Genomic DNA, 6024 nt, shown 5'->3' on the forward strand with positions numbered 1-6024 from the left:
GGATTATAGTGTGTTGTATTGTATTGTATTACATTGTTTAGTAAATACAATGTTTGAATAAATTATTGTTTTTCATTGTTATATAATGTCATGTATTAATAATTTGATTGATAAAACCTATCAGAAATTGTAGTGTATAAAGTTGAGTTATTATGAAAAGATAAATGATAGATTAGAATTATTAAATAGTAAATAAAAATAAAGTAAGAAGAAAATATTAAGGTAATAGTGCGATCACACCAAATCGATCGTTATACAACATGTCTTTTTTTTGTTATCAAAATTTAAGTAACAATTAAAACAAATATTGTATTTAGACTAATACAATACAAGGCAACAATCACCCAAACAAGGTGTAAAATTGCTTATCTTCCGATTCTCTTCATTAAATTTTACACTAAATAGTAATGTTGTCTTTATATTCTTCTCTTTTTAATATTATATTATTATTTTTATTTTATTTATATTTTCAAAAATATTATATAATACAAATAATAATAAAATAATGAAAAAATGGTTTTGAACTGTACTGTTTTTTTTTAACCTCATGATAACCCGCAACCGCTACAACCTCTGTCACATCCTTTGTCCTTTGGTTGAGCACTTTGTGCACACTAGGTAAACCCTCCCACACAGAGAATGTAAACCGCATTAGGCAAATCCTATGTGATAGACTCGACTCATAAGACATTAAGGGGGATCGATCCCGGGTCATCCGTATGGATAACCACCCTCCAAACCAACTAAGTCATCTCGAAGGACATGAAAGTAGTGTTGATGGCACTATTTACACGCTATTTTGTTTGGATGGTTGTTATATACTGCTTCATAATATATCACATTGTGTTGTATATGTATCGTAATATATTATTTTACTGATTATAATGTTTGGATAAATTGTGTCATTTTTCGTCGTTACTTAATAATTTAGATGATAAATCTACAAGACATTGTAGGGTACATGATAGATCTACTATAAAAAGATATGATAAAATAGAATTATTAAATAACAAATAAAGACAAAACAAAAAGAAAATATTAAGATAAAGACGCAATCACACCATATTGATAGTTACACAAAATAAGTCTTTTTATTGTTACATAACGATGAATTCAAACAGTACGATATAACATAATTTAAGTAACAATCAAAAAAATTCTATTATATTTAGACTGATAATACAATACAATACAATAGGTAACAACTAACGAAGATCCAAACAATGTCTAAAATAGTGTAAATAAAAATAGTGGTTTTTGAAGTCCACAACACTATATTTTACACTAAAATAGGATTTGGCATAAAAAATAGTGTTGGTTGGAGATGGTCTCACAGGAGAAATCCGAAAAGTTCAGAGACAAAAAGAATGAGGATTTGCAGAGAGTTGAAGAGAAAAGTTCAAAGGGCTGTTGCTTGATTTCAATTTTTGCTGAAAAAAAATGATAATTTCAACAGCATTTTTGCAGTTAAACACCTAGCAAACGACGCCTTTGCTCGAATCATATAGTAATAATAATAATAATAATTGTTGCGAAAATACTGAGGCTGTGATGATGATTTTCTTCGTTTTTTTCTCTGAGCAAATTGATAGTGCAGGAGAGCATTTGGACCCGTATCTTGGCGGGGCAACCCGGATGGAAGGTGACCTAGAAACCGGTGCTTGCAGCCATGGCGGTGATTTGAGTCTCTCTTTGCTGTATTGTAAGTATTACATATCTGAGCCTCATTGATTTTTATGAACTGCAGCTGTGAAATTTCCCATAAAAGGAAAAAAAGCTTAGTCCAGAAAAGTGAAAGGTCATAGACGAAGAATGAGGGTTGCGGAGAGTAGAGGGGAAATTCAAAGGGCTGTTGCTCCTCTCTGCAATACCTGTGATTTCATTTTTGCTGTGAAAAAAAGAATCTTTAATAGCCCTTTTGCGGTTAAACAGCTATATGCTTGTTCTCTCCAATTTCTCAAATCCAAAGGGATAATCAATAGTAGTAGTAGTAGTAATAATTGATGCGAAAATTATAAGGCTGTGATGATGATTTTCTTCTTTCTCTGAGCAAATGGACAATGGAGAGCAATTGGACCCGTATCTTGGCGAGGCAAGCCGGATGGAAGTATATCAGAACCGGTGCTTGCAGCCATGGCGGTGATTCCAGTCTCTCTTGCCGTGTTGTAAGTACTACAGATCTGAGCCTCATTGTTTCATTTGCTGAAAGTGTGTCTGAAACAATCTTTGGAGTGAGATTACACTGGGTTTTGTTGTTGTTGTTATTGTTGTTGCGTCTGCGAGTTTGTCCGTTAAAGGAAAAAAGCTTAGCTCAGAGACAAATAATGAGGATTGCAGAGAGCAGAGGGGAACACTTCAAAAGGCTGTTGCTCCTCTTTGCAATACCTGTGATTTCAATTTTTGCTGTGAAAAAATATAAATTCAACAGCCCTTTTCAGTTGAACAACTACCAAATGACCCCTAAATCTTTGCTTGTTCTCTCGAAATTCTCAACCCCAAAGTGAGAATCAATAGTAGTAGTAATGATAATAATAATAATTGTTGCAAAAATTCTGAGGCTATGATGATGATTTTCTTCTTTCCCTGAGCAAATCGATAGCGCATGAAAGAAATCGGACCCATATCTTGGCGGGGGCAACCTGGATTTCAGGTTACCTTGCAATCGGTGCTTGCTGCCCTGGCGGTGATTCCAGTCTCTCTTGCCATGTTGTAAGTATAACAAATCTGAGCCTCAATGTTTCATTTGCTGATAGAGTATCGGAAACAATCTTGTTACCTCCACAAAGTAGGAGTTAGATTATGCTGGGTTGTCGTCGTTGTTTCAGCTGCGAAATTCGCAGGTCGAAGAACTCATGAGAATTTCTCCGTTCAAGGAAAAAAAGCTTAGCTTAGAGACGAAGAATGAGGGTTGCAGAGAGTAGAGGGGAACATTTCAAAGGGCTGTTTCTCCGCTCTGCAATACCTGTGATTACAATTTTTGCTATGAAAAAACATGAATTCAACAGCCCTTTTCAGTTAAACAACTACCAAACGACCCCTTAATCTTTGCTTGTTCTCTCGAAACTCTCAACCCCAAAGTGAGACTCAATAGTAGTCATAATAATAATAATTGGCGAAAATTCCGAGGCTATGATGATGATTTTCTTCTTCCTCTGAGCAAATCGATAGTGCAGGAAAGAGATTGTACCTGTATCTTGGCGTGGCAATCCAGATGACAGGTTACCCTGCAACCGGTGCTTGCAGGCATGGCGATGATTCCAGTGTATCTTGCCGGATCGTCAGTATTACAAATCTGAGCCTCAATGTTTGATTTGCTTAGGGTCTATTGAAAATCGCTTCTTGACCTCCACAAGGTGGAGGTCAAATTATACTGGGTTGTTGTTGTTGCAGTTGGGAAATTCGCAGGTCGAAACACATATGAGAATTTCCCATAAAAGGTAAAAAGCTTAGCCTAGAAAAGTAAAAGTTCAGAGACGAAGAATGAGGGTTGCAGAGAGCAGAGAGGAAGTTCAAAGGGCTGTCACTCCTCTCTGCAATACCTGTGATTTCAGTGTTGCTGTGAAAAAAGAAAAATTCAACAGCTCTTGTTGCAGCTAAACAGCGACCAAATGACCCTTAAGTCTTTGCTTGTTCTCTCCAAATTCTCACACCCAGTTATAATAATAATAATTGTTGCGAAAATTCTGAGGCTGTGATGTCGATTTTCTTCTTTCTTTGAGAAAATCAATAGTGCGGGAGAGCAATTGGATCCGTATCTTAGCGGGGAAACCCGGATATCTTAAACTTAAGGTGCCCTTTAATATTGTGGTTTTAAAGATGTCATGTGGAAAGTTAGAATTAAGTGTTGCCAAAAAAGTAAAGAGACATTCTTTTTGGAACAAACCAAAAAGGGAAGACAAACAAGTTGAACCGGAGAGAGTATTTATTTTCTATCATTTGGATGGATGAGGCTGTGATGATGATTTTCTTCTTTCTTTGAGCAAATCAATAGTGCGGGAGAGCAATTGGATCTGTATCTTAGCGGGGCAACCCGGAGATCTTAAACTTAAGGTGCCCTTAAAGAAAGCAAAAAGTTCAGAGAATTTCTTTGGAAGATGAAACAGACATATTCTCATTGAGCTAGAAAAGACTCTATCTTGATGTGCAGATGGGTCTGTGAGAAGTGGAGGAGAAAGCTCCATTTTTGGTCTTCCTTTTCTGTCTCATAAGTTAGCTAACTGATGCTTGAAGCCATAGTGTTTTTTTGAAGTTTGGTTTTTTCCTGAGAGAAGGCGAATCTGAGCCTATTCCAACAACAAAAACAGCATGCCCAGTATAAGCTTACCGAGTTCCTAGAGGTGCTTTTTCCATACGAGTGTGCCTAAAAATGTTTTCTTTTGACTAGAACTCTATGAATGTCAACGTCTATTTTTGTGTTTCTTTGTTTTGATAAATATGTTCCTTTTTAATATTTAAAACTACCCTATTTTCAATTATAATGAATAGGGAAGCGCTTTCTCTGAGATAAGTGTGCCTTAATGTCATCCCTTGTTTTTGAACTCTGTATAGTAATTACAAAGCCTGTGCCCAGAAATGTATTCCTTTGTCTAGAAATCTAGGCATTTGAGTACTAACATATATTTTTGAGTTACTTTGTTGCGGATATGCTTAGTTTTCTTATAGGTGAAAGTTCATAATTTCGTCAACCTGACCTGTTGTAGTTTAAACTGTAATTTGATTGTTCATTTTTTAACATGATGTAATACAACTGCATCAATTTATGCAGGAGCACCACAGTTAGTGTTAGAATACGAGCCAAATCATAAATCTTTTGTGAGCAAGACAGTGTATTTATAAATCATATTGGGAGTAAGATCATTTTATAGTTTATGCAAATTTTGCAGTTATTGCTTGTTTTGTGGATACCACTAATTTTTGAGGTTTTTTCCGTCCTACCTAGGTTTTTTTTGGGCACACTAGTGATTGACCTCATTACCTAAACAATAAATCAATACTTCTAGTCTTTATTCTGTGCATGAAGGAATTCAATCCTAAATGATGAGTAATTTAAGTAAGCCATGGATTAACATCCAAATGAAGCTTTCTGTCATAGTTACTCTGATAGATGACCTCTATTGTCAAGACTACTTAAGAAGAAGTTTCACTAGTTGATTTTATGCTTCATGACTATGAAAAAACATGACTATTATGAAAAGTCGATCTCTTAAGTTTTATAAATATAAGGACTCTCTAGAAGTAGCCCAAAAAGAAAAATATGCATGTATATACAAGGACTTTGTTGTATCTTGAAGGCAATTGCTTGTATTTTTCCCAATATGTATACGGGCAATATCTCTTTAAGGAAAGCGATTCTTCATGCCTTAAAGCCATTTTCTTCTTCAATTATATTTCCTATAATTTTTCTAACAGTTGCTTATATTGCTTCGGATGGCTTGGAAGAGGCGATGATGATTCTTGTAACTTTATTCCCTTCTGAGCTGATTAATTGAGCATTGGAGGTTATCCGACCCGTATCTTGGCGGGGCATGCTGTTTTTTGCAGCCATGGCGTGGTTGGACTCTCTTTATACTCTAGTTTAACACAGATCTGAGCCTCAATGCACTGGTCTCTTCGTCAATTTTAAACTGAGGGAGTAGTATTACCAGCTTCAGGGTACTATAAGAATGAGGCTAACAGGGAGTTTGAGGATTTTCGTTGAAAGGGTGGTTGCCTCTCACTGCAGTCAGTCAATGATTTCTCCATTATTGTAAGAATCCCAACAACCCCTTATCAATTTTAAACAGAGGAAGTATATGATTATCAACTTTTGTTTGAAATGGGTTTCTATATGCCCTTCCAACTCTTTTTTTAAACTCCTTTTTAATGGTTCCGCCGGATCATTGATTGTTGCCACTGGAGCTGGTGGAAGCAATGGTGCTGAGAATAATTGGACAGCTTGAAAGAGGCAATGATGATTTTTGCCAATGTTTGTTCCCTTCTGAGCTGATTAATCAGGCATTTGAGGTTATCCAACCCGTATATTGG

At 35.8% G+C, this 6024-nt stretch overlaps 2 long non-coding RNA genes across 2 annotated transcripts; both read left to right on the forward strand.

Annotated features, from left to right (window-relative positions):
- The first annotated feature begins 1295 nt into the window (after positions 1 to 1295).
- LOC107059940 (uncharacterized) lies at positions 1296 to 1730 on the forward strand. Its single transcript, XR_001473035.1, has 2 exons — positions 1296 to 1507; positions 1598 to 1730. It is a non-coding gene; the product is annotated as an uncharacterized lncRNA (long non-coding RNA).
- Positions 1731 to 2368: 638 nt separating this feature from the next.
- On the forward strand, positions 2369 to 3431 carry LOC107059941 (uncharacterized). Its single transcript, XR_001473036.1, has 2 exons — positions 2369 to 2709; positions 2826 to 3431. It is a non-coding gene; the product is annotated as an uncharacterized lncRNA (long non-coding RNA).
- Positions 3432 to 6024: the final 2593 nt, after the last annotated feature.

The sequence above is a fragment of the Solanum tuberosum genome, unplaced genomic scaffold (assembly GCF_000226075.1).
Source record: "Solanum tuberosum cultivar DM 1-3 516 R44 unplaced genomic scaffold, SolTub_3.0 scf00047, whole genome shotgun sequence".
NCBI lineage: Eukaryota > Viridiplantae > Streptophyta > Magnoliopsida > Solanales > Solanaceae > Solanum > Solanum tuberosum.